Source organism: Corvus kubaryi, unplaced genomic scaffold, assembly GCF_017639235.1.
Source record: "Corvus kubaryi isolate FWS band 111438036 unplaced genomic scaffold, C.kubaryi_AGA036_p1.0 37385, whole genome shotgun sequence".
NCBI classification, from domain to species: Eukaryota; Metazoa; Chordata; class Aves; order Passeriformes; family Corvidae; genus Corvus; species Corvus kubaryi.
Window position 1 is genome coordinate 35,436,788 of NW_024581127.1, and position 27,913 is coordinate 35,464,700.

At 46.6% G+C, this 27,913-nt stretch overlaps 1 long non-coding RNA gene and 3 other non-coding genes across 4 annotated transcripts; 1 reads left to right on the forward strand and 3 right to left on the reverse strand.

The window, feature by feature from the left end:
* The first annotated feature begins 446 nt into the window (after positions 1-446).
* TRNAF-GAA lies at positions 447-519 on the forward strand. Its single transcript has one exon. It is a non-coding gene; the product is annotated as a tRNA-Phe (tRNA).
* Positions 520-4,089: 3,570 nt separating this feature from the next.
* LOC121668503 lies at positions 4,090-26,916 on the reverse strand. The gene is made up of 3 exons (XR_006017403.1): positions 26,813-26,916; positions 16,603-16,609; positions 4,090-4,100 (listed from the first exon to the last, which is right to left on the reverse strand). It is a non-coding gene; the product is annotated as an uncharacterized LOC121668503 (long non-coding RNA).
* On the reverse strand, positions 13,832-13,904 carry TRNAF-GAA. The gene has a single exon. It is a non-coding gene; the product is annotated as a tRNA-Phe (tRNA).
* Positions 18,376-18,448, reverse strand: TRNAF-GAA. Its single transcript has one exon. It is a non-coding gene; the product is annotated as a tRNA-Phe (tRNA).
* Positions 26,917-27,913: the final 997 nt, after the last annotated feature.

A 27,913-nucleotide genomic window follows, 5' to 3' on the forward strand; every position in this document is an offset into this window, starting at 1 on the left:
TTCCTGGCTGAGAGGGTGGTGAGGCCCTGGCAGAGGTTGCCCAGAGAAACTGTGGCTGCCCCATCCCTGGAAGTGTTCAAGGCCAGGTTGGATGGGGCTTGGATCAACCTGGTCTAGCAGAAGGTGTCCAGGGGGTGGAACTGGTCCTTTAAAGTCCTTTCCATCCCAAACCATTCCATGTTTCCATGAAGACCAGCTTGGCCAGGTGTTACCACTGCAAACGTGGCTGCAAGAATAATTCCAGTCCTGGGTTTTTATCCACCACAGCCATTCTCATTCAAAGACCTTTGATAATTGTTGACCTTTTTGGTGTCTGGTAGTTGATGTTTGGGCCAGGTGTTCAAACACTAAAAAGAGGCAAGTGTCCACTGAGCCAGTTTGAATGGTAAAAGTTTGAAAGCTCATTGTGTTCCAACAGGTTTTGGGAAAATCTGAGCCTCAGCAGAGCTGAAGTAGCTCAGCTGGGAGAGCGTTAGACTGAAGATCTAAAGGTCCCTGGTTCAATCCCGGGCTTCAGCAGCCTTTTCCTGCAATTTTGTGGGCCCAGGGCTGGGCTTTCCATTACAAGAGAGAGACCTGGACATCCCGGAGAGATCCAGCCAAGGGCCAGCAGGACTGGAAAGGACTGGAGGGGACTGGAGCATCTCTGGTGTGGGGAAAGGATGAGGAACTGGGACTGCTGGCCTTGAGAGAGTGTGGAATTCCACTTCTTGACATATTCCCAAGTGACCTGGAAGTGGTCCTGGAGGAGTGGCTGTAGGTTCTGCTTGAGCAGGGACCTCCATGAGGTCCCTTTGGACCTCAACCAGTCTGAGCCTGTGACACAGGGACAGGGTTTTACAATTCAACTTTTTCAGCAAAAAAAGTGAGATAAAGTGATTTTTGTTCCTTCCACTGCCTGTTCCCAGTCCTATGCTATGGACTGCCCTGAGAAGAGGTAGAAAGGTTGACCCTGGCTTTTATTTGGTGCTCTTTTTTGGGGTGTAATGGCAAGGCTGTAATGGCAAGCAGGAAATCAAAACTCTTTTTTTGGGAAAAAGAAAAAACACCCTACCCAAGAGAGTGATTTTTAGCATCAATCACAACTGACCTTGAAGCAGCCCCTCTCCCTGAAATTTGTATTTTCCAGGCTGAAGAGTTCCAGTGTGTTTACCTGTTGTTTATAGGGAAACGAATCCCAATATCAGAGCTGAATTAGCTCAGCTGGGAGAGCATTAGACCGAAGATCTAAAGGTCCCTGGTTCAGTCCTGGGTTTCAGCAATGTTTTAGGAGTTGGAATCAATGACGCATCCCTGGAAGGATGCTCTGGCTTAGTTGACAAGGATGTGATGGGTCAAAGTTTGGACTCTATCTTGGAATCTTTTGCTGTCTTAATGGTTCTGTGATTTCATCCTTGTGGATCCCTTCCAGGTCAAAGTATTCCATGACTCTCCAACGAAGTTTTCTACTTTTTCTGGACCATTTCCTATTTTTACCCTAACCTTTATCAAATGATGGTGTTCAATGTGCAGACACCCCACCAAACTGAGTAACTCTGCTTTCTGTTTGTTCCTCTGTCCCTTTCTAATTCCTGTTCCATGGAGTGCTTCAGGCAAACACCAAAGACAGGACATGAAATGCCAGTTGTCCAAAAAGAGAAGTGAGAAACAGCAAACTCTGACCTTCTCAAGATCAACACCAATGCTCATCCAATCTCTTCTTCATGGCAGGACAGGGACTCCTCTTTCTCCTTTTCCTTCTCATGGTGCTCTAAAAGCTGTGGGCATCAGGCTGTCTGATCCTGCAGCAATCCAGGAAATGACTTCCCTAACCAGGATGGGATTAAAATAACAAACATCATCACCTGCTTGAGCCTTGAAGAGATACCAGGGGTCTTGCTGGGGAAATGGCTCTGCCAAGAGCCACCACCCAAATATAACACCGAAAACATGACACCACAGACATGACACCACAAATACAACATCACAAATGTAGCAGCTGCTCACCCACAGTGGACATTTGAAGACCTGGTGCCCTCAGGCAGGATCATCTGGCTCAGGGATGCACCAGCTGGAAATTAGCCTTTACTCCAGCTGTCTTTGCCTGGATTTAATTTAGGCAGGAGCCTCCTGGTCCCTAAACTGGATCAAAGTAGGTCAGAACTCCCTGTGTGGTCCATGTGCAGGACTAAATTATATCAAATTTTGTCCATGTCTTGGGCCTCATTTTGTTATGAAAACAGAGCTCAGGTGTTATGAACACCCCAAATATTGCCCCCAGATTTGAGAGCAGTTCACACACTGTGCTGATGGTCTCTGACTGCGTTAGCCCCCTGGAGAAAGGCAGCCCTGAGCCCCGAGGGCAGAGGCAAATCCCATACCAGAGACACTGATCTGATGGTGACTTTAATGGCTTAAACGTGACAATCTGTGTCATCCCAGACAATGCCCAGACACAGTTCCCTGCATAGCAGGAGCCAGGGACTACTCCCAGGAAGTGGTTTTGACATAAGAGGTCTATTTTTGAAGAAAGACCGAGAGTTGTGATTGTTCAGACTGGGGAAGAGAAGGTTTGGAGAGACCTCTAGAAACCCTTTCAGTGCCTGAAGGGGCTCCAAGAGAGCTGGAGAGGCACTTGGGACAAGGGATGGAGTGACAGGACACAAGGAATGGCTTCCCACTGCCAGAGAGCAGGGTTAGATGGGATATGGGGGAGAAATTCTTCCCTGTGGTGTTGGTGGTAAGACACTGGTACATATTTCCCAGAGAAGCTGTGGCTGCCTCATCCCTGGAAATGTTTGGCCAAGCTGGATGAGGCTTTGAACAACTTGGTCTAGTGGAAGGAGTCCCTGCCCATGGCAGTGATGCCTTTTCCTCGTCTTAAAATCAAGAGTCATACATGGTTAGAAGGGGAAAAGGGATTTTACCTTTGTATTTATTTTTAAGGATCCTTAGGTGTACACGTCCAGGTTATATGCATCGAGATGCACCCTGCTGAGTCTATCCCCCCAACATCAGGTATAACATTATAGGTTTTACTAATTAGCATATCTATCAAAGATTCCCCAATGAGACGCTCAAGTGAGCCCCCCTCCCCAAGGAACCTTCCCCTGGATGGTTCTATCTTGGTTTACAGAATGTGTTCTGGAGAGGACCTTGGGGTCTGGGGCACACTGATCCCTACCTACGAAGCTTCTAAAATGTTGAGTCTCTTAGCTTGACAAACAAGTCCAAGAATGTAGGCAAAAAGCACTAAGAATACAGAAGTTGTAAAAAGGTATAACAGGGGTATAAAAGAAAAGGCAAAAATCTTCATGGCATCAGCAGGGGGTTGGAACTACAAGATTTTAAGGTCCCTTCCAATCCAAACCATTCCATGAATCTGTGATTCTGAGATTTCTGTTGGGGTGGAGAGGGGATGAGGTTTTAGCCCTGCCAGATGGATTTAGTCCTAACAAACAGGACAGACCAGTTCTATTTCCTCTGGGCACTGTAACACCCCGTGCAGGGGACCTGTTCCCACTCCTCACTGGGTCTCTGCTCACAGCCAGCACCAGGGGATGCCCACTCAGAGCCGGCACCGTTGAGCCCATGGAGGTGACAGCAACATCTGGGCTTGTTCGCCTCAAACACAGGTTCAGCACATGGAGGTAACTCCAACGAAATTGTTTTCAAGCCTGACCCAGAGCTGGTGCGAAGGCAAAGGAAAGGCCCCCGCTGGTGCCAGCACTCGGGATTCATGTTGCCTCTGCAGGACACACAGAAATCCCACAGACCACAACGCAGCTGTTAGAGGAGATGAGAGAAGTTTTTTTTACTTCTCCTGACAACTCGTTCCCCTCCTGGCTGAAACAGCTTTGACTCACACCTCAGCGCCAGAAGTTGCCAAGTTTCCCTGGATTTGGCTCAGAGAAGGGTTAAAACCTGCCCGTGCTCCTGGGGAGGCTGCGAGGGAAGGAGCGGGATGAATAACTGCGGTGGGCGGTAGGAGCGTGGGGGCGGCTGCCCTGCCAGCACCTTCTCCAGCCCCCTCACACTCTGCTCCCTCCCCTCACCCCCGCTCAGGCCCCTCCAGGGCCCCCACACCGATCAATCAGCGCACGGCAGATCCCAAAAAACATCTTTTCCCGAGCCCCTGCTCCAACCCGCGGCTCTCCGCCACAAACAGCTCTGCCGGTGCCCTTTGGTTCTGATTCTCTGCCTTTTATTCCGGTGATTTCTGCTTCTTTCTCTTAATGCTTTCAGTCCTGGTTTGCTGCTGCTGTCCTTCTTCCCCATCCTCGTGAGCTTCCCTCTTCACCTTTCCCACCAAGAGCATGGGCATGGATCAATCCACACGCAGGGATCGATCCTCACTCACCCACCCTGACCTCATAGCACCAGAGCTGCATCTCACTGCTGATGAGATGAAAAGCCTGAATGGAAAGACCAGGCAGATAAATATATGGGAAATCCTCAGCAGGAGATTAAAATCTTTTACTCCAGGAAAAAAAAAAAAGGAAAAAAAAAGAAGCACCAAATAAAAACCAGGAAAGTCAGATTTTGCTGATTGTTTTTCTGATAGTTTGCATTCCCACAGAGTGATTTTGCTTTTGCTTTCTTTTTCATTAAATCATAGAAAGGTTTGGGTTGGAAGGGACCATAAATATCACATAATTCCAGCCCCCCCTGCCGCAGGCAGGGGCACCTTCCACTAGACCAGGTTGCTCAGATCTACTTTAATATATGGGATAATTGCACATTTGCTTTGTGCCTTGCTCTGCCAATGGCTGGCACAAGGAAAAGTCAATTCCCTCACTCATGTCTCAGTTTCACCCCTCAGAAAATTGGGCAAAGTTCTCCAGAATCCTGGGGAAAGCACTCTGGGATCCACCAGAGGGATCTCACCATGGCAGAGGCAGCACATGCAGACAAGAAAAGACACTGCCAGCCCTGAAGATTAATTTTCTAAATTACAAGGCAGCTACAAGATGAGGGAAAAGAGAGGATTATTATTCGCATGCCTTGGGAGCAATAATCCTGCGATTACCACTCCAGACACAAAGACATTAGGGGTTGGTTTGTGCAGCAGCATGGAGCTCTCGGAGCCGTGCCAGGAACATGCAGCTCATGCTGGGCTGGGAAGGGAACTCTCATTGTTGGGGGATGGAGCCCAGTCCTGCTCACATCAGGAGAAGGATCCAGCAGTGGGAGGCAGGAGCTGCCATCCAGACCCTCTGACAGCAGATTAGGTTCAGTTTTGTCCTCTCTCGTCCCACCTGAGCAGCTCAGGTTGGCCCCCAACATTTTGGTGGCTGAAGGCTGAGTTGAGGTCTGAGGCACCAAAAATCCTGAATGACTTTAGAGGGATCCTGGGATAACCAAGGTTTTTATGACTAAGGAGAAGTTTTGCCCCAGAGAGCCTCAGGAAGAATTCCATGACCTAGGAGCTCACCCTGCACCATCCAGAGGGGAGTCCAGCTGCTCCTATGAGCTCAGCTTTTCCAAAAACTGAGCTTAGGGCTGTAAATCCATCCCTGCCTGCCTTTGGCAGTGGGAATTGTCTGGATCTCTGGAAAAGCACAGGGTCTGAGTTCAGCTGGTGAAGATGATGTTGCAGGTGACTTATGCAGAGCAAATATGACTTGGAGCTCCTCTGCTCCAGAGCCAGGCTGGGAGAGCTGGGAATGTCCAGCCTGGAGAAGGGAAGGATCCAGGGAGAGCTCAGAGCCCCTTCCAGTGCCTAAAGCAGCTCCAGGAGAGCTGGAGAGGGACTTGGGACAAGGGATGGAGGGACAGGAAAGGGGAAACATCTTTAAATTGATAGGGGGCAGGGCTAGATGGGATATTGGGAAGGAATTCTTCCCTGGGAGGGTGGTGAGTCCCTGGCACAGATTGCCCAGAGAAGCTGTGGCTGCCCCATCCCTGGAAGTGTCCAAGGCCAGGTTGGATGGAACTTGGAGCAGCCTGGGACAGTGGAAGGTGTCCCTGCCCATGGCAAGGAGGTGGAACTGGGTGATCTTTGAGGTCCCTTCCAACCCAAACCATTCTAGGATTCTATGATTTATTCTATGTGTGCATCAGAACACTTCTTTCACTCAGGTCATCCAACAAAACCCTGGAAAAAATTGATTTAGGATTTCTCTCATTGTCTAAGCTGTGTCTTAAAATGGGATGTGGACACATACCATGAAAAAAAAAGCAAACTAAAAACAAACAAACAAACAAAACACAAAAAAAACCCACAAAAAACCAAAACCAAACAAAAAACCCAAACCAAACAAAAAAAATCAACCACACACAAAAAACCAAAACCAAACAACAATAAAAAAACCCCTAACAAAAACAAAAAAATAAGACAAAAAATTCAAATGCAACAACTGTTCAGGACTTGCTCTGAACAACAAACACTAAAACTGGAGAATAAAAAAATGCTTTTTAGACCTAGCTCAGTTCCTCACAGGCACTAAAGTAAACAGACTGTCAAAATACCTTTAAAAGGTCTTGGCTTTACTATCTGTGGCCGATTAATTAAATAAAATTGAGGTAATTAATGAGGCTGTTAACTTTTGGGGCTATGGGTTCTCCTTTCTCTTAGGTTTGAATAGCAAAACCTAATTCTAGTTATGACTGCAGGGTGCAAGTGGAGGAAAAGGAGAGAACGTGAAGCACTGCTCATTCCAAGGGGAAGTAGGCTATTTAAATATGCAAATTGTGCTCAGAAAAGCAGAGAGAAATAGGATTGTGGAGCTTCCTGCTGTCGCTTATTAGATATGGAGATTTTTATTCCCCTGCCCAGGGTGGGATTCAGACTGGGACAGGAGTAAAAACTCTTCTGGCAGCTTCTGGGAGCATCCAGGAGGTGACAGCTTGGGGAGAGTTTGAAATTCCACGCAGAAAGGTGGGTGGATTTCAGTTTGGTTCCTAACAAGTATCTACAGCACAGAAAACATCCTTGGCAAAATGCTGCAAATTCGGGAAAGTACTTAATGTAAAAATATATGAGGATCCAGTAGAGAAGTGATTTTAATTACTCTACAGCATGTAAGGCTTTAAACTACACTTAGATCAGCTCTTTAAGCTCCTTGACTTGTGCCACACAGGTTGGAAACGTCTCTTTTGCTTTCGAAATTCAATTTTGTCTTTTAATCCCTCATTCCAAGCAATTGGAAATATTTAGGAGAAAGCTTGACCTGCTGAGTTGTTTTTTTTCATGGGGAAAAAAGAAAAAAAAGGAGATTTGAGAACACTTCAAGTCCCAGACAAGCAGCAAAAGGATAAAATTAGGAATTAAAAGACAGTAGGAAGAAATTAAAAAACGACTTCATAATGAGCAATATCCCTGTCTGTGGTCAGAAGATGCTGGGCAGGTGTCCCATCCCCCAGGGATTTTGGTGGAGCTGATTCCTCATTCCCATTTCTTTCACCCTGACACGGGGAAACTCCTTGAGTTGTTTCGCATTGGTGCCTCTGCCTCCGGTATTTTCATGCCAGCCTGGTTCCGTGGGTGATTCTCTGCTCCAGTTTTCAAGCAGAAGTTCTCACGAATTGATGGAGGAGGCTTTGGCACCTCCACAGGAGGAGCGAGAGAGGGAGAATTTTATGGAGGAGGAGAAGTGAAATGGGCTTTGGAAAACCATAAAATTTGCATAGAAAACGGCGGTAGTTTTTTTTTCCCTCAGACTCTGCTTAATCAGCTGCTGGTTTTGAAGTGACCCCATTAAAGATTCTCATGGGCATCCACAGATGTGCTGGGCTGCTGGAGGGAAGCTGGGTTTGCACCTGAAATCCTCCAAAAGTGAAGTTCAGACTTTCCCTCAGCTCCAGATTTGCCCTGCAAGCTCCCTTCTCTTGGAGCCAATCCTTTAAATAAAAACCAAGAGCAGATGTACAGAAAACCAGGAGTAAAACGCTTGAAAATCCACTGAGGGTACTTTTTTTTTCAGCCCAAGGATTTTTAGCTCTTAAGGTCTCAGATCATCACCTCTAACTTTAAACTTGGAGATGAAGTTTCTAAGTTAAGAGCTGCTTTTCTTTTCATTTTTTTTTCTCCAGCCTCTCAATATAGACAGTAGATTTAAAACTCAGTTCCGTTACCATTTTAGTCCTTTTCTGGGGGAAAACCTGTTAGCTCAGGGTATGAAGTGGGGGTCAGATTTCCCTAATAAATAGAATAACACCTCTCTGCTGCCTGGTAATTTTTGAGTAAAGGTGAGGGACCTGCACAGAACCTCAGCCCAAGTTCATGGATGACATCCAAATGTCCAAGCCTTGGACAGCTCTGGATGTTTCACAAACTCACAGAATATTTTGAGTTTGGAGGAACCCAAGAGGATCATCAAGTCCAACTCTCCAGTGAATGGCCTGTACGGGGATTTTTGTCTCAGGTCTTCCCAGTGGTGGTTGGCTGAGAAGGGGTAATATTGAAAACAGAAATAATATCGAAAATAGAAACAATATAGAAAATAGAAATAACACAGAAAGTCTTTGTTCTGCCAGCCCTGTGAGGGTTCCTGCATTGGAAACACAGTGACACAGGAGCCTGGAGCTTGATGCAAGGACCTTCCTAAAGATGTTTTTACAGAGGAGCAGGACCTGACAGCAAGAGAAAATATGTCCAGAAATACAATTTATCAGCTTGTGCATGTGCTGATGAGGAATACAATGACTGGATGGGGTTCTGAGTGACCTGGTCAAGTGGAAGTTGTCCCTGTCCATGGAGTGTTGGAACTAGGTGATCTTTAAGGTCCTTTCTAACCCAAACTCTGATTCTGTGATTGTGTGAATCAGGGGCTAGGGCGACCTGTGAGAGCCTCAGCTCAGGTGTGGAAAGTGAGTTATGACTTCCCAGGTGGGTCAAACATCTTCTCTTGGAGGAGATGGAATATAAACTATTAAAAAAAAATAAATTAGATAGAAGATGTCAGGAGAAGGCTCCAAAACCCCACAAACACCTGCAAATATGCCTACAGTCATCTGCAACATAGTTCCATCTGAATCAATCCTCCAGCAGCGCTGAGGAATTTGTCCTGTTCCAGGGCTGGCAGCTGTCAAGATAAATTGTTAAAAGTCGGTCTCACACACTGCAGCAAATTAAACAGTGCTTGAAAATGTGAGAGAGAGATTTCCTGAGGAATATGTGAGAGATTCATTAATCCAAATGAGCCAAAACTTCTGGATCATATTGATAAAGATGTCAAGACACCTCTTTGAAACCTTTGTCTCTCTCACCTGCCCACCTTTGGTGCCCCCAGATCAGGTTCAATCCAGAAAGTCCCTCTCAGAATGCAGCCGTGGCATTTCACAGGATCCTCCTGGTCTCTCAGCTCCTCCAGGGACAGTTTGTTTTCCCTTCCAGGTGGACTTTTCCCTCCCGGCTCAGGCTGGCCCCCTCTGGCAGGTGGGTGTGCTCTGGCGAGGGGGAGGGAGGCACAGACAGAGCATGGCAGGGCTCTGGGATGTGTTACTACTTATTCCCACTCCTTGTTTGAAAGGTTCTGCTGTCACTCCAGGAGACACGAGATCCCTCCCATGTCTGTCTTTCCCAGGAACTTTATTGTTGGAGGGGATAGGAGAAGAACAGTTGGGATAGGCTGAAAAATGAGATTACTGATCTTTTTCCTTCCCTGCCATGGCTTTCTATGAAACTGGGTGCTTCGAATCATGGAATAATTTAGGTTGGAAAAGACCTCCAGGATCACTGAGTCCAACCATCAACCCAGCACTGCCGAGGCCACCACTAAACCATGTCCCCAAGTGCCACATCCACAAGGCTTTTAAATACCTTCAAGGATGAGAACTCCATCACTGTCCCAGGCTGCCTGTGCCAGCACTTGACAAATCTTTCAGAGAAATTTTTCCTAATATCCAACCTAATTCTTCCCCTGGTGCAACTTGAGGCCGTTATCTCTTATCCCATTCCTCATTACTTGGGAGAAGAGACCAACACCCACCTGTCAGGGACTTGTGGAGAGCCAGAAGTTTCTCCCATATCCTCCTTTTCTCCAGGCTAGGCCCCCCCCAGCTCCCTCAGCTGTTCCTGGTGCTCCAGAGCCTTCCCCAGCTCTGTTCCCTTCTCTGGACACGCCCCAGCCCCTCAATGTGTTTCTTGTCATGAGGGACCCAGAACTGAACCCAGGTTTGAGGTGCTGAGTACAGGGGGATGATGACTGCCGTGGTCCTGCTGGCCACACTATGCCTGATATAATGATTTAATAATGATTTAAACTTTCTGATAATGAAACTTTCCAGTGAGCCTGTTTATAACCGGGATTTGAGGGAATGGGGGTCTCCATGTGAATACAGGAATGGAACAAAGACGGCTTTCAATCACTTCAACTTGATGCAGATTGATTTAGGGACACCTTTATCTTTTCCCTGCTTCTGTGTGATGGCCACTTCTCTTGCCAAAATGAGCAAGTGTCCACAACCAGAAGCAGAGCCCATGAACCAAAAGTTATCAAAATGACCAAGGAAGTGTTTTAACAGTTTTAGACAAGATCTTCGTGGACAGGATTATCGATTCAATAACCAAGGTTATTAAACATGGTAGCACCAAGGGAACAGATCTCTGAGCACCTCTAGTTTTGGCAGCTGGGATAACCAAAATAAAGATTGTTCCATAGCTCCCTGTATCAGAGTTCTGGGCTACCACCTCAAAATCAAAGGCTAATACAATTTCAAAAGAAGGTTAAACCCCAGGTGTTTCCCTGAGTTTCGTGGCTTATACAAGGCCTCAGATTTCCACTAAAAAGAAGAAGGAAAAAACCAAAAATCCACATTTAAATACTAATAGTGGAAGGAGAACGGGGAAGAGAAGGTTTTGATTCATCATGTCTTCTTTATCCACTTTGTTATGTCTAATGAGACCTGAGCATCCTCAGAGGGATCAGCCACGGTGGCAACAGAGAGGGTTGTGCAGCAAAACAAAAATCAGGGATGAGAAGGTGGTTCCTGGCCAACACATGGCAAAACCCTTTTCCCAGACATCCCACTACAAGCCTTTTCTGGCATCTGTTGCCCTTTCTGGAGGACAGGAAAGCGCTCACTGACAGCTGCTCTATATTGACTGGTATGAGCCTCGGATTTTTCTCTTCCTTAACCAGTTTAAACCCCTTCCTTACAGTGCTGACCTCTGGCTCAACCACAAATTCCTAATCCTTGGTGTTCACCTCCTTCAGATCCATACCATCAACACTCAACCTCGCTAACCTTTGTCGTGATAGGCAAAATATTCCAAGTTTTTCTCATCTCCAATAACCTCTCCCTTTCCAGATGAATCCCAAAGCCTTTCCCAGCCATTTGAAATGTCCTGTATCAATGGTGATCCAGGATTCTGGATCTCCCGTCAATCGCCTGCTTTCCCACATGGTTTCCTCAATATTTACCTCATCTTGCAGTGTTCCAAGATGATCCGTCCTCTCCTTTCTAATCACTCCCTCCTCCCCATTTCCACCCCACTCTGAGGTGAATCCACCTGCAAGTCCCAGGAGTTTCTTAGGAACAGACTGCTGAGCACAGCTCCCTGACGCTGGTGCCGCCATTGTGAGGGCTGTATTTTCCTGGATAGCGTGACTGTTCCTAATTCTTGCAAATAAAAGGAATTAGAGAAACAGAGGACTCAAGAGGTGTATGAGTAATCCAGCATCATCCCTGGGGACACGTGCTGGGATAACACACAAAAACAAGCTGGGAACACAGAGTACTTTCACCTGCAAGCTGACTCTTCCCACTCTCTGGGAAGGAAAGGGAAGTGTCAGTGCTACAGCAAGGGAAACTGAGGCACAGGGATTGGCAGAAATTCAGCTGGTTTGGTGGAGAGCCTAAGGCAAGGCTCTTCATGATCAGTTTGGGTTGCAGCTGCCTGAATTATGCATTAAAGTTCAATTTATTTGCATAAAAGGAAGACAAAACTGTGAACTCCATCCTGGGGAAGCCATGTGAGGAGCAGCTGAGGGCACTTGGTTTGTTCAGCTGGAAAAGAGGAGACTGAGGGGAGACCCCATCACAGTCTAAAACTTCCACATGAGGGGAAAAGGAGGGGTGGACACTGATCTCTGCTCTGTGGTGACCTGTGATGGAACCCAAGGGAATTGCCCGAAGCTGTGTCAGGGAGGTTTAGGTTGGATATTAAGAAAAGGGTCTTCCCCCAGAGGGTTGTTGGTCACTGGAACAGCTCCCCAGGGCAGTGGTCACAGCCCCAACCCTCAGAGAGCTCAAGGAGTGCTTGGACAATGCTCTCAGGCACATGGTGGAATTGTTGGGGTGTCCTGAGCAGGGCCAGGAGTTGGACTCGATGATCTTTGGGGGTCCGTTCCAACTCAGGTTATTGTGTGGTTCTGTGGTTCTGTGATTCTGTGGTTCTGTGGTTCTGTCATTCTGTGATTCTGTGACTCTCTGACTCAGAGCAGTTGTGTGTTCCCGTGCATTTGGATCTCTCCATGATTATCCCAACTTGGCTCTTCCTCACCTCACCACCCCTACCCTCATTAACATCCCAGTGAAACCTCTCCCATGTCTTGCAGCCAGATGACCAAGTGTTGCCTTTACCTCTTCTTTGGGTTGCCCTGGAGCCTGGTTTGGGGTCATCTGACCAAGGACGAAGCCCAAAATCATTCTGCCACCCAAGGACACTGTTGCGGCGCAGTGCTCTCTGTTTGCATGGAGCTGGGATCCGTTCCACCCGCCGACTTCCCCACCTCCGAAGTCTGCAGCTCAGCGAGGGGAAGGAACATTCCATAGAAGGGAAGCAATCTCTGCCAGGCGCTGCAGAAATGGGACACAGATGGTGCCTGAAACGGGAACGGAAGTTTATTTGGGGGCTCTGTGCGTGACGTCGCACTGCAGATCCTGCAGCAGATGACAGGCACCGGGATTTCAGAGCGGGTGAGGAGTTCAATTTGAAGGAGCCTCTATACACTATTAGAGCTGTTAGTTTGACTGAAAAAAAAGGAAAAAAGGAAAAAAAGAAAAGAGGAAAACTTCACCTTGATAATATTTTAAGGATAGGAGTGTTTAAGTTTGCTTTTTTTCATGTGTTGGTCTGGTTCTTCTGACACCCTAATCTTGATCCCTGTTTGTTGGATGCTTGGTCAGCCAGGATGGTTGCACGGATTGGCCAGGTGGACACTGCTGATAGAAAAACCTGAGGATGACTTTGGCCTGGCTTTTCCCTGCCCTACACATAAAATTTTGTCTTTGTCCTCTACTCACTGAAGAGTTGGAAGGGATTTCTAGACATCTTCTTGTGCAACGCTCTGCTCCAGCAGGGCCACCCAGAGCCAGTCATCCAGGACCACAGCCTGACTTTTAAAAATTTCTCAGAATGGAAACTCCACAACCTCTCAGGGCAACCAATCCATCTCATCATTTCCTCATAAGAGAGGGGCTCCAGTCCTTTCATCACCTTGAGTCGGGCCTGTTCAGCCTTGAGAAGAGACAACTGAGAAGAAACCTCATCCCTGTCTGTCCCTGTCTGCAGGGAGGGCTCAGAGCATGGACCAGGCTCGGCTCCAGGGGGCCCAGCAATGGCACAAGAGGAACAGGCGGGAACTGATGCCCAGGAAGTTCCACTTGAACCTCAGAAAAAACTTCCCTGTGCAGTGATCAAGCCCTGAACAGAGACCAGAGAGGGTGTGGAGTCTCCCTCCCTGGAGATATTCCAGAACTGTCTGGACACAATCCTGCACCATGTGCTCTGGGATGGCCCTGCTGGAGCAGGGGGTGGCACCAGATGACCTCACTGTTGTCCCTTCCAACCTGACCCATTCTGTAATTACCTTCCTGGCCCTTGGCTGGATCTCTCCGGGATGTCCAGGTCTCTCTCTTGTGCTGGAGAGCCCAACCCGGGGCCCACAAAACTGCAGGAAAACGCTGCTGAAGCCCGGGATTGAACCAGGGACCTTTAGATCTTCAGTCTAACGCTCTCCCAGCTGAGCTACTTCAGCTCTGCTGAGGCTCAGATTTTCCCAAAACCTGTTGGAACACGAGGATTGTTCAGCCTTTAGTTGACTTTAGTTGACAGATTTTAGTTGACTTTAGCTTGGGAATCAAAGAATTGTTTCTGGGAACGGGAGAGAGAATGGCTCAAGACACCTGGAAGTGTTCAAGGCCAGGTTGGACGGGTCTTGGAGCAACCTGGGATAGTGGAAGGTGTCCCTGCCCATGGCAGGGGGTTGGAAAGAGATGATCTTTAAGGTCCTTCCCAGCCCAAAACATGTTGGGATTCTGTGATAAAACACAGAATCTGGAATTAAACAGCAGCCTTGATGTGGGAACCAGCCGGGAGCAGTAGCATTAGACAGAATTTCCTGACACCTTTTCACAGAGCCCACGGGACGATCTGGAATTATCCATGGAGCCTGGCCAATCTTTTCACATCAATCTGTCTCTCTCCACCTAAGGAACAGGAACCAGGCATCTTCATGCAGTGATATGGGAGATGTTTGGCCAGCCCACCAGCTTATCCTGCAAATAATTGGCTCTCAGGACAATCTCCCATCCTTTCCCAGCTCCAAATTCACATCTTCCCAAAATACATATGTGAAAAGCACAGTAAATTTTCCATGTCTGTTAAAAATCTGGTAGTGAAAGGTGTCAGAAATATATTTAATCTGGGTTGGAATGTTCATCTTGACAGCAGCTGATATTTCCTCAGTGAGATTTATTAGATAACAGTTCCTGATATCTCGGGCTCCCAAACTAGGCTGTGGAAGCTCTTGAAATATCCAGGCACCAGGATCATTCCCTAAGTGGGTTTTCTTCCTCCAAGACCACTTCTAGCACTGGATCCCGATGGTGATCCCACCCATGGCCACTGAGGAATTCGTCATGGGTGGCTGAGGGTCTCAGCATCTTTGTGCTTGTCAGATGGACAATTTTTGGATAGCTGAGCAGTGCTACAGAATTTCTGCTTCTTGACTTATAAATTACCTCCTCTATGTGACCTAAAACATTCCAGATCCAGCTTTTGAAATCTCTGTAGTGCCAAAAAAAAGGTGCACATAACAAATCCAGGGCGTGGCTAAAGACCACAGCCAGCAGACAACATAACCCCAAAACCAATTCTCAAAAACCAATTCCATTTTGTGTCTGGTAGAGCTGCTGATATGAGAGGAATCTACAATACTGTCCAGGAATTTGGAGCCACAGGAGGGTGATTAGGCCTCAGCCCTGAAATGGGAATGAGCCATCCTTGTCTCCTTCATCTCCACTTGGACCTCAGAATCCATAAGAAGAAGGAAGTTGGGGATTGGCCCCAGTAAGTTTTTCCTATTGTCCATGAAGGAGGATGAGGAAAAAATCTTATGCTGTGTCCTCTGCAAAATCATCCCCAAACCCAGGCTGTGTGTTCAGAGCAGGGCTGGTTATTTTTATCTGCAGAAGGTTTTAAAAGGAGCAATTTCTTGAGCTCAGTGACTGTGGATCTTACAAGTACAGCTTGGATCAGATTTTAGGAACAGAACACTCTTCCTGGTGTATTTTTCCACACTTGGAGGCTGAAGGAAAGTGAGAATTGCACAGACAGATGATTTCTTAGCTGACTATTTTGGAGTCTCTCCTAAGTGTTTACTTGCATGTAAAACTTTGCTTTGAAGGGTTTTTAATGTCTGGAGTGTGGACTTGCTCCAGGCTTAATTTTTCTTCAAAGATTCTGTCTTTGAAGGCAAATCAAAACAGACCAATGTCTATTTTGAAACATCAGTGCCTCTAATTCTGTGAAATAGTTCTGGTTTGTTCTTCCCTGAAGAGCTGTGAGCACTGACCAGCTGTACCAGCAATGACGATTTCCAAATTCCTGGAAGACCAGGTGGGCACATTCGTGTGACAGGGAGCAAAGACCATAAGAGAAGATCTGACAGGACATTTTTTCTGTAAAACTCAGCAATTTTGAAAAGGTTTCTCGGGTGGGATTCATCTCACCTGACTTCTCAGAGGCCAAAAAGGCAAATCTCTACTCCTGACCCAATCACAGAACTGTTTGGGTTGGAAAGGACCTTCAGAATCATTTCAGTCATGCCCAGAGCAACCAGGTTTCGTCTCTCCATGGGGTTTTCCAGAATCTGTATTAAGCCAGTGCAGAGATAGGCTGAGTCCTATCAGAAGTTATTTCCCAATTAATTACAATAAATAACCCACAGCACTTTTAAGTCTTCACAAATCTGATTCATTTTCAGCTTTTCCTGAATTTTTGAGAGGGAGATCAATGCATTTGGATTTAGGGCTATCTGGCTGGATGGAGTCAGAGCAGATGAAAGCCTTCCCAAGGCCAGTGGTGCCACCTAATGGGAAAATTCCCAGGGAATCCATGACTCGGAAGTTCAGTCCTTAACTGGAGTGTTGCTAGGTGACGTAGAAATGGAAATGAGGAGCTCTGACGTCAGTCCCTCTTTACTGCTGCCTTACGACCATTCCTCCGTCAATCCATTCCCTTTTCCCAGGCATCCGAGCCACAAACCGGAGACTGCCCTTGGAAATTCGTTCTATTTCCTGCTTAAATCCAATCTCAGCAATCCCTGAGGCTCCTGAAGCGTTTTTGTCCTTCATGACGCTCAGTCTGTCTGGAGAGGAAATGATCCCAGATTTTGGGATTATGGAGAGCCAAGCAGAAAACGAGATGGAATGAGGGGCTGCCATGGGAGAGACCAGGACCCTGGGGGTTTTCTTAGTTGCAGATTTTGCAAATGAGGAGCGAGACAAGTTCTCTGCATTGCAACATCCACACTCAGATCCATCTGGAACCACACTGTGGCTCTGCAAAAGAAGGGATAATGTCTCAAATACCTCAAAAGTTCCCATCTGGCAACCCCCTGCAGCCATTCCAAACCATGGATAACCATGAGCTGCCAAGCCTATCCTGGTCTCCAGGTTTTATTGTATTCCCTGACTGTGTTGTCTTCCCAGCACCTACAGCTATTTTTCCATGACAGTCTCAGTCACCACTGCATCCCTGACACTTTTATTTTTCAGGAATATGTTACAGGGTTTAGACCAGGTCTTCCTCAGGTCTCACCTCAGTTCTACCATTAATAAATGAGAAGTTTTAATCTGTCTCAGACAGGCTTTATTTATTTCCTTTTCTCTGAAGTTCAAAAGTTATTTCCAAGATTCTTTCAATTTTTCCTGGGATCAAGATGTTTGCAAGGGCTCATAAGAAGGAAAATATGTAATGTGATGTCGAAGCGTTGTTTCTGCTGTTCTGGGGAGAGGGCAAGAGTGAAGGGAGAGGAGGATCCAGTCCCTCTTTCAGTGCCTCGCTGACCCAAAATGTCCCCACTACAGGCAGGAAGTCAACTCACAGAGCCCCTGTGCAATTCCATGGCTGGAGAAAGGATTAACATTTAGGGCAAAGGGGAGAAACTTTTAATTAAGCAGACTCGATTAATTCTAGCAAGGAGCTGAGCTCTGCTGGTAATGATGACTCTGCAGCTGTGCCTGGTGCTGCTCAAAGCCTGGAACGCTGCCTGGCAGAGGTGGTCAAGCATGAGTGATTGTCCTAAAAGCATCATAAAATCATGGAGTGGTTTGGGTTGGAAGGGGCCTTAAAGATCATTGAGTTCCCCTCCCCTGCCATGGGCAGGGACACCTCCCACTGTCCCAGGTTGCTCAAAGCCCCACCCAGCCTGGCCTTGAACACTCCCAAGGATGGGGCAGCCACAGCTTCTCTGGGAAACCTGTGCCAGGGCCTCACCACCCTCACAGGGAAGAATTTCTTCCCAATATCCCATCTAGCCCCGCCCTCTGGCAGTGGGAAGCCATTCCCTGGGTCCTGTCCCTCCATCCTTTGTCCAAAGTCCCTCTCCAGCTCTCCTGAAGGCCCTTTAGGCACTGGAAGGGGCTCTGAGGTCTCCCTGGAGGCTTCTCTTCTCCAGGCTGAACAAACCCAGTTCCCTCAGCCTTTCCTCATAAAAGACAAGTTCCATCTCTACTAACCTTTGTGGTTTCCTCTGGAATCTCTCCAGACTAAACAGCCCCAAACTGCGTTGACCCAACATTACCACCAGTTTATAGGGCAGTCCATGGCATAGGACTGGGAACAGGCAGTGGAAGGAACAAAAATCACTTTATCTCACTATTTTTGCTGAAGTGCTGCAATTTTAAAACCCTGTCCCTGTGTCACAGGCTCAGACTGGTTGAGGTCCAAAGGGACCTCATGGAGGTCCCTGCTCAAGCAGAACCTACAGCCACTCCTCCAGGACCACTTCCAGGTCACTTGGGAATATGTCAAGAAGGGGAATTCCACACTCTCTCAAGGCCAGCAGTCCCAGTTCCTCATCCTTTCCCCACACCAGAGATGCTCCAGTCCCCTCCAGTCCTTTCCAGTCCTGCTGGCCCTTGGCTGGATCTCTCCGGGATGTCCAGGTCTCTCTCTTGTAATGGAAAGCCCAGCCCTGGGCCCACAAAATTGCAGGAAAAGGCTGCTGAAGCCCGGGATTGAACCAGGGACCTTTAGATCTTCAGTCTAACGCTCTCCCAGCTGAGCTACTTCAGCTCTGCTGAGGCTCAGATTTTCCCAAAACCTGTTGGAACACAATGAGCTTTCAAACTTTTACCATTCAAACCAGTTTGCCCAGTACCCCTCTGAGAAGAACCATGGAATAGTTTGGGTTGGGAGGGACCTTTAAGATCACCCAGTTCCACCCCCTGCCATGGCCAGGGACACCTCCCACTATCCCAGATTGCTGCAAGCCCCATCCAGCCTGGCCTTGGACTCTTCCAGGGATGGGGCAGTCAGAGCTTCTCTGAGAAACCCATTCCCCTCAACACTGACTGTGAATGGTGTGACTGACCACATAACAAAGAAAGAGAGAACAAATCTCAAGAAAACCCAGGCCAGGAGCAGCCTCTTCCCACAAATAAGAGATTTCCTTGATGGACCATCAGCTGGGAAGCCGACATGGAAAACAGACTTGAAAACTTTTCAGTTCTCTTGGGCTATTATGTCATATATTGCACCAAAATGTGCAATTGTTTAACTGCACTTAAATCACTCTAAACTACATAAATTGCCTCCAATGATCCCTCTTCTTTCCAAATGCTGGCATTTTTTTGTTTCAGAACACAGCAATCTTGCTATCTTCTATATAATTACGTAACATATGTAGTTCATCGCTGCCTCTCCAATAAATAAGTATTATGTTCCCCAGTATGCATCCAGTAACACCTCATTTTCCCCGTCTTCAATTGTTTTAAAAAGAAAGGCATTTGGAAATGACTGGGGGGAAATTGGTGCTTAAATGTAAAGGGTTTGGGATCAAAAAATAAGAGAAATTTGCCCATTTAAATGTTCTAAATGTTTTTGTTTAACAACTTGATTTTTAATCAAACTCCCCAAAGCTGCAAAGAACAAAGAATGTGTTGTTTGGTTGTGCTGCTGCTTGGGAATCCAGCTCCAGCTTCCTGAACATTCCTGAGCATTCCTTGTGCCGGGGATTTCAGAGGGAACCTGGAGAGGGCCCTCATCCAAAGCACTCCAAAATCTGGGTGTAGAGTGAGGATAGATCTGGGAATGTAAGCAATGGACACCTCCAAGAGGTGACACCCTCTGGCTTCCCTCAGCTCAGAAGGAAAGCAGAGAAACCACAAAGTTTCCCTAAAGTTTACACCAGGATCCTGAAAAGCTCCAGAACATGGGGAAGTGGAGGAAAAAGCTGAAGTATCTTTGACATCATCAATTCGCTCAGTCATCAGTTCACTCATGTGCTTCATTCCCGTGGAAGATCCATGGAATCTTAGAAACATGGAATGATTTGAGTTGGAAAGGACCTCAAAGACCATAATGTTCCACTGCCTGCCATTGACAGGGACACCTTCCACTATCCCAGGTTGCTGCAAGCCCTCTCCAACCTGGCCTTGGACACTTCCAGGGATGGGGCAGCTGCAGCTTTTTCTTGGCAACCTGTGCCAGGGCCTCCCCAGCCTCACAGGGAAGAAATTTCTTCCTAATATCCAATCCAAATCTACACTCAGTTTGAAGCCATTCCCCCTTGTCCTGTCACTTCATGTTCTAGTCAATAATCCTTCTCCATGTTCCTATTCAGCCCCTTCAGGTACTGGAAGGCCACAGTTAGTTCACCCCAAGCCTTCTCTTTTTCCAGGCTGAAAAATCCAAATTCTCTCAGCCTTTCCTCACAACAGAACTGCTCCATCCTTCTGATCATCCTGGTGCCTCCTCTGGACTCTCTCCAACAGGTCCATGTCCCTCCTGTGCTGGGGACCCCAGAACTGGATGCAGCACTCAAGAATCCCTCCTCACATTAGATCTGGCTGCTTCAAGGGTGGGATCCAAAGCTTTACCCTGTCTAAAGTCTGGGTGAATGATTCAGCTTCATTCTTTGTCCTTAAAAAAACAGGTAATCTCTGGCAAGGAGAAAAACCTGAATGTAAGAGATGGAAAAGGATTATGGCATGTGGCAATGAAATGCATGGAGGATGGGAATTTCTGCATTTTCATGGATATCACAGCTGTGATCCAATCCTGACGTGCAGCTGTATCTCAGCACTGGGAATTACTTTTCCAACCGTGGGAGACTCCTCCAGGTACTCACCCCTTTCACATATGAGGTGTATGCTGCAACTTCCCATGGCTTCTCCTCCAAAATTCCACTATTTCTCATGGCTAAGCCCCAGCTGTGAATTTGGCAGCTCCTGCCATGCACAGTGAGCTTCCCTGGGTAGACAGACATTCATTGCCAAGATCTGAGACTGTGAGCGCCAGCTGGAGGTATTTCACGGGATTTGTTGGGAAAGGGGAAACATGAGCCTCCAAATCTTTTTGGAAGTCAGGTAGTTGAGAGGTCTCCACTTAGGATCCAGGCCTGGAAATCTCTCCTGGCTAAGCCAACCTACTCGCATAAAAGTTTGTTGCTGGAGACATGTGAGAAATAAATTGGATCTTGCTCTTGGAGTTAGACAGGAGATGAGGTTCAAGTCCTCAGCCTGTCTGAGAAGAACTTTCAGAACCTGCTCACCAGGAATCCTGGAGACTCTATCGTGGCCTTCCAGTACCCAAGAGGGGATACAGGAAAGCTGGAAAGGAGCTTTTTGCAATGGCAAACTGTGACAGGAAAAGGAGATGGTTTTAAGCTGCAAAAGGGTAGATGTAGATGGGATAGTAGGAAGAAATTCTTCCCTGTTGCTGTGGCTGCCCCATCCCTGGAAGTGTTGAAGTCCAGGTTGGACGGAGCTTGAAGCAACCTTGGATAGTGGAAGGTGTCCCTGCCCATGGCAGGAGAGTTAAAACAGGTTAATCTTTAAGGTCCCTTCCACATAAAACCATTTTATGCCATTCCCAGCAAACACAGACAGGATCAAGCCCTGCAAATAACACAAGCCTGGTGGAGCAACCTGAGTGGCTCCATCTCCATTTTGACATCTGAAATATGGGAATAATTGGACTTCTCTTTGACTCGGCTGTTAGAAGGGCACTGCTTTAAGCCAGAAATGTCCACAAGCCATAAACAAGATAATGGCATCAATAACCCAGCCCCAAGCTGTGCAATTGATTCTCCACGGATAATGCATCCAGCGGGAAATGGACCCGAGTGACACCAAGATTGATGGGAAGATTGACAGCTTTGAGGCGTAGAAACATTGACCTAAAGGGACTTTTGGTAGCTTATCTGGGCCCTGTGTGGCAGGACTGACACTGGTGTCCAGGATCAAACATCCAGCCAGGATCTGGAGGCAAGGAAGGCTCCTTTTTCCCCTTCCCCCCATATTTCTCAAGTTAACAGCTGCCAATAAACCCTCTGGACAGTCCAGATGTAAAATAATAGTGATATGCCCTCCCTGCCCAAAACATGATTTTCCTTCCCCCTCTCCCCTTCTCCATTTTCCAGCTTCTCTTGCTGGCACCAAACTTTCACCCTTCATCGGGAGAGGAGAAAAAAAAACCATTACAGCCACAAAATGCTGCACTCTGGCTTTCAAACCCCTTGTGCCCCAGGTGGGAAATGACAGCGAGCAGAGCCGGTAAACAGAAAATAGCAGAGCAACTCCCACTCTCCGAAGCTGCTGCCTCTCCCTCCAAAGGCAGCTCAGGGATGAGTCAGAGCTAAAAGCATCTCTCTCCCCGTGGGGCCGGGGCTCTGCCTGGCCCACCTGCCTTCCCCCGCCGAGGAGGTGGCTGATGCAGCCCCCCGGGCACTGCCTGTGAGTCAGGAGACCCTTCGGAGTCAGAAATATCCCCAGGGAGGGAGGTAAAGCCACTTGCGAGCTCCTTCTCATCTGACATTTAAAGGGTATTTTATCCCAGCATGGTTTTAGAGGGGTGGAACTGGGGGAGAAGGCTCCATCAGTCTCCTCATTGCTCTGGGAAGTCTGTGATGCCCAGTTCTTTTGGGGATGGCTGAAAATCGGGGCCACCTGAGGTTTTCAGGAAGGTGGTCAGACCTTCTGCCCCATCAACAGCTTTTCCCTATGAAAAAATTTTTTCAGGATCAATGATCAACCCAAGAGCAGCATGAGGGGGAGATTCCAGGGATTCACCTGTAAACCTCTGTCACTGATAGCAATTATGCAAATGGGCATAATTAAATCTGTGAATAATCTCTATCCTTCATGATGGCTCCCTGGATTATTTTATGTCTTCTTTAATCCCTCTCACGAGACCTTCTCCCATTGAAATGTCCTAGAGCTGGTGGCAAAGGGTGGTTTTTGTATTTCTTAGGAATTCAAAGATTTATCCCTTCCCTAAAAAATGGAAAATCCTTCAACTGAGGGTTCCCACTTAAAGGAAGACAAGTCTAAATACAAGGTTATGAAGGAAAGGGCTTCTTTTTTATTTAATACAGAGGAAATTGAAGGGGGAAAAGGTTTGGCCCTCAATGAATTTTTAAATTGTTTCAGCACCAAACCCTATATTTCTGTTAGTAAAGGATTTTAATTTCATCAAATAATCATGGAATGGTTAAGTTTGGAAGGGACCTAGAAGATCATCCAGTTCCAACTCCTCTGCCATGGGCAGGGACACCTTCTGCTATCCCAGGTTGCTCCAAGGCCCACCCAACCTGGCATTGGACATTTCCAGGGATGGGGCAGCCACAGCTTCTCTGGGAATTCCATTCCAGGCCCTCACCACCCTCACAAGGAGGAATTTCTTCCTAATACCTGATCTAATCTACCCACCTTTAGCGGTTTTTTTGTCCCAAATTAAAGGGTGAAGTTCAGTTATACTCCAAATAAAGGTTCTACTGATGTTTAACGAGGTAGAGGGAAGATAACCACCCCTAAAAACTCTCAATAGCTGCTAAACTGTGCATTTGTCACGCTTTAGATTTGTTCCAAACATATAACTATGATCAGCAAGCAACAGCCAAAGGGAAAAGGAGAAAAAAAAAATGGAAAAAAATATGTTGTTGGAAAGTTTTGAAAACAAGCAAACTCTGTGTTTGCTGAGTCTTCCCCCATCTGCTGCATTTCACTCTGTTCTCACAATCTTGAGTAACAGAGCCCAACTAATTGCACAGTTTTGCCTGCAAATCCACAGCCTGGTTGCTTTTAGCCAACTTTTTTTCTTTTTTCCCAGCATCTCTCCAGGATGTAGAAAGGCCATAATTTTCCCACCTTCCTAATGCAGGCAGAAGTGGGTGGTGGGGGGTTGTTGTGTCCATTAGGAGAGGACAGGAAGATTTGTCCACAGAGAAGGTGGAGGAGCAGCAGTTGGCATTTCCCATGGGTGGTGAAGCCTAAAAGTGAAACCTGAACTATTTTTGGTGGGGATTCCAGGCCACATCCTCACCCAGGTGGTGTTTTTGGAGCTCTGGGTATGACCCACCACACGTAGGGAGGATGTTGTGGATTTTGGGATATTCTCCTTTCCTTCTGGGTCATGTGGGCAGTGCAAGTCCACTCTCCCCCTTCACTTGGTTCCAGCAACACAGAAATAACAGCAATAGACTCAGAATTGTTTGGGCTGGAAGGGACCTTAAAGATCCTCTCATTCCAATCCACTACCATGGGCAGGGAGACCTTCCACTAAACCAGGTTGCTCCAAATCCCATCCAGCCTGGCCTTGAACACTTCCAGGGATGTGGAATCCAACCTCCTGATGATTAAACCTCTGAGAAGGGGCCTGAGGTTTCATCTGAGAGCTTTTTCCTTCCTAAAATGGAAGAGAACAGGCTGGTAACTGATAACACATAGGGATTAAAAAAACCCCCGAACTTCTGTTAATTAAATGGCTGAGTTTGAGAAATGCCAGCCAAGTATTGTATGTAGAGAGGGATTATAGGTACCCAGGCTTAGAGGCAGATATACATTCTTAAAATAAAAATTATTCTTTCCACCAAATAGCACAAATATCTGTAAAACTGTGGCCAGCCTTGCCAATAAAGGATATTTTCCCAGCAGTAGTGGGAGTCTCTATTGCTGGCAGGATTCTGTCATGCAGGACATGCCAGGATATCTCCTTATCACAACTGACAATGTGAAAACTAATTGGGATAAAACCCCCACGCAGCTGCTGGGCTTCCCCCAGGAGGAGACACAGCCCACGCGTGGGGTGGGTGGGTGTTTGCAATGTAGGTCACGCCAAAAAGCTCTATTTTGTGAGGGCCACCTTCCTTCTGGGTGAGTGACAAGTGTGTCCCTCTGCAGCCCCAGCAAGTCTGGCAGACACCATCACCTCCAGGGCTGTCTGATGAAACCGAGGATTTTACGACAAAAAAGAAGAGTTGAGTCTGTAAAACTCAGAGCTGGGGGAGAGAAATTGGAGCAAGGTGAACAGTTCATACCTGAACGAGTTTTTTTCAGCTCGTTCTGGGGCAAGAACATTGCAGGGTCAGGATGTGGAGGAGTCACCATCCCTGGAGGTGCTCAAGAAACGCCTGGATGTGGCACTTGGTGCCATGTGCTGGGTGACAGAGTGGGGATCAGTCAAAGGTTGGGCTCAGTGATCTCAGAGGTCTTTTCCACCTAAAAGATCCTGTGATCCTACAATTCCCAGCACGCCAACAACCTGAACCTTTTCCATATGTGCATTGGAAAAGGCTCTAATGCCAGAGGAATCCTAAAAGTTCCACTCGTCTGATTCCTTTAGAGGGGTGGAGCACTGCCCTTGTGAGGAAAAGCTGAGAGAGTTGGGATTATTTGTTACAGTGCGGATACTGCAACACGTGTATCAGACAACAAGGCCTGTGGAAAAGAGATATCTATGGACTGATTCTTGGTAGATATTTTCAGAGATGTTTATTTCTCCAGCCGCATGGCCGGGATCTGCTGAGGAACTGTCGCAATCACGGGACCCGAGGGTCCTTTGCCCGCGCAGGGGAACACAAAACAACCAATGGGGAACGAGGCTGAGCAGGGGCGAGGGAAGCTCCGTGCCTCCCCTCAGGGCCCCTCTGGGGGCCACATGGCAGGGGGGAGGGACCCCAACATTTCACCCGTTTCTTTTTAACAAAAAAAGATTTAAAACTTAACATTGAAAACAACTGGAGAAAATAAGTATCTCTGAAAATACCTGTCAAGAATCGGTCCATATATACCTCTTTTCCACGGGCCTTGTTGTCTGATACAAGTGTTGCAGTATCCCCACTGTAACAATTATTTATCATGGAAAATAGAAGGATCCAAGAAAATCTTACTGAAGCTTTTCAATATTTGAAGGGGGTTTATAAGAAAGATGGAAACAGAGTTTTTCATAGGGTGTGTAGGACAGGACAAGCGGTGATGGTTTTAAACTGAAAGAGGGGAGATTTAGACTGGCTCTAAGGAAGAAATCTTTTGTGTTGGGAGTGGTTAAACACCAGATGAGGTTATCCAGAGAAGTTTCCATCCCAGGAAACATTCAAGGTCAGGTTGGATGGGGCTCTGAGCAACATGATCTGGTTGAAGATGTCCTTGGTCACCGCAGGGCATTGGACTAGAAGACCTTTAAAGGTCCTTTCCAACACAAACCATTCTATAATTCTATTAAAAAGGGGACTGAATGTGACCAGCTCAGATGGAGTTCTCTAAGGTGGATCCCAACCCAAATTCCTCTAAATTAGCAATTCCAGGGACACAGTCCATCCTGGTTCTTGCATTAGATTGCCAAGAAAGCAGCCTAGTCATGGTCCTCCCTAAAGATAGAAAAGTGCCCCCACTCCCCATTTCTTTCACAGGACCAGAAATTTTGCTTTTAACTTTTTTTGGTTGCTGCAGCCTGAGGCAGAACTGAGGTGGGTTAAACCCTGCCTGGCCTAAGAACTTTGAGCTGGATGTCACAAACCCCCACAGGTCCAGACTGCTTAAAACTCTTTTCCAAAGGGCAAAGTCTGCAGTGTCCCATCCTTCTGGTGGGTTTAATAACTTGGCTATGAAATTAAGGATGTGAAATGCTGGATGTGACCTTTTGCCCATGGACATCTTTGTTTCTCTTATCTGCCACAGCCCAGATCAGACACTGTGTTGGACACACAGCTCTAAAATAGGATAATAAATAATAAACTCCTTGAAAAAAAGAGTTTATTACTGAATGAGAAACTTTCCGAATTTATAGATCATAATACTACTAATAAAAACAATAATAATAGTAATAAAAATAACAATAAAAGGGGCATATCTTGGTTGATGGCACCTTGAATCACACTTCTGCTTTTGTTTCTAGGCCTTTCCCATCTGCCTATTCCATCCAGGTCCTGACCTCTCCTAGTTTTTTTTCTTTCCTTATGGAAATCCCTGTCCCATCCCAAGGACCACCCAAGTATGGAGTTGGTGGGAATCCTCAGGCACAAGGAAACGTGGTGAGCCGTAGCCCGTCCACGATGGATAAATTCTAGTCAGTGATTTGGATGTCCAGCTTCAAGTGATGCCTTTTCCTGGTTTTAAAATCAAGAATCAAACACGGTTAGAAGGGAAAAAGTGATTTTACTTCTGTGTTGGGAAGGATGAAAGTTTGTTAAGAAAGTTTCACAGATATGTAGGCTTGGCAGAAAGATCTCTGAATGTAGAAACTGAAGATGAGATAGAAATGAAAGCAAGTTTTGATATAGAGTAAAAGATGTTCTGCTGAACCAGTGGTCACTGAATAACTGAGAAGGCAAAGGATGGAGATGAGTTGGAAGGAGATTTTTATGATTAGGACAAAGGTATGTGACTACAAACAAAGACGTTTTTCACCAAGTAAATAAGTCTCAAGAAGAGCATAAGTAAATAGAAAACATGTTTTTACCAAAAAGAGAGATATCGCAGGCAAACAAGAAATGTCAGTGTGGCAGGTAGAAGAAAGGTCTGAGAATTTTCCATTGTAAGCTTAAATTGTAACATACTTACTCTTGTGATTGGATAATAATGACTATAATATGGTGATGGTAGTAGCTATTATAGGCTATAGGCAAATGTAAAGGTATTGTGTATGGCGCTTATTGGTTGTTATGTATTAAGATACTCTGCAAAGAAAAGTATAAAATGCTTTGTAACTTGAACAGAAAGTGGCTTCAGGTATGCCTACAGCTGGAGCTGGCAGCTGTAGGGCTGGCTCTGGACACCCACTCCCTGAAATGCTGTAACTTCGCCTATGCAATAAACAGCTTTCAAGAGAGCCACCTGAAGTCCAGACATCCTTAGTGAACACTTCTCCTATACTTCTGTACTTATTTTAAGGATCCTTAGGTGCACCACATCCAGGTGGAATGCGCCACAATGCACACCCCCAAAAGATCGGGTATAACATTATAGGTGTTACTAATTAGCACATCTATCAAAGATTCCCCAATGAGAGGCTCGAGTGAGCCCCCCTCCCCAAGGAACCTTCCCTTGGATGGTTCTATCTTTGTTTACAAAATGTGTCCTGGAGAGGACCTTGGTGTCTGGGGCTTTCTGATCCCTAACTACGAAGCTTCTAAGAAGTTTATTCTCCTAGCTTGACAAAATAAGTCTAAGAATGTAGGCTAAAAGCCACTAAGAATACAAAAGCTATAAAAAGTTATATAAAAGGGGTATAAAAGAAAAGGCAAAAAATCATCATGGCATC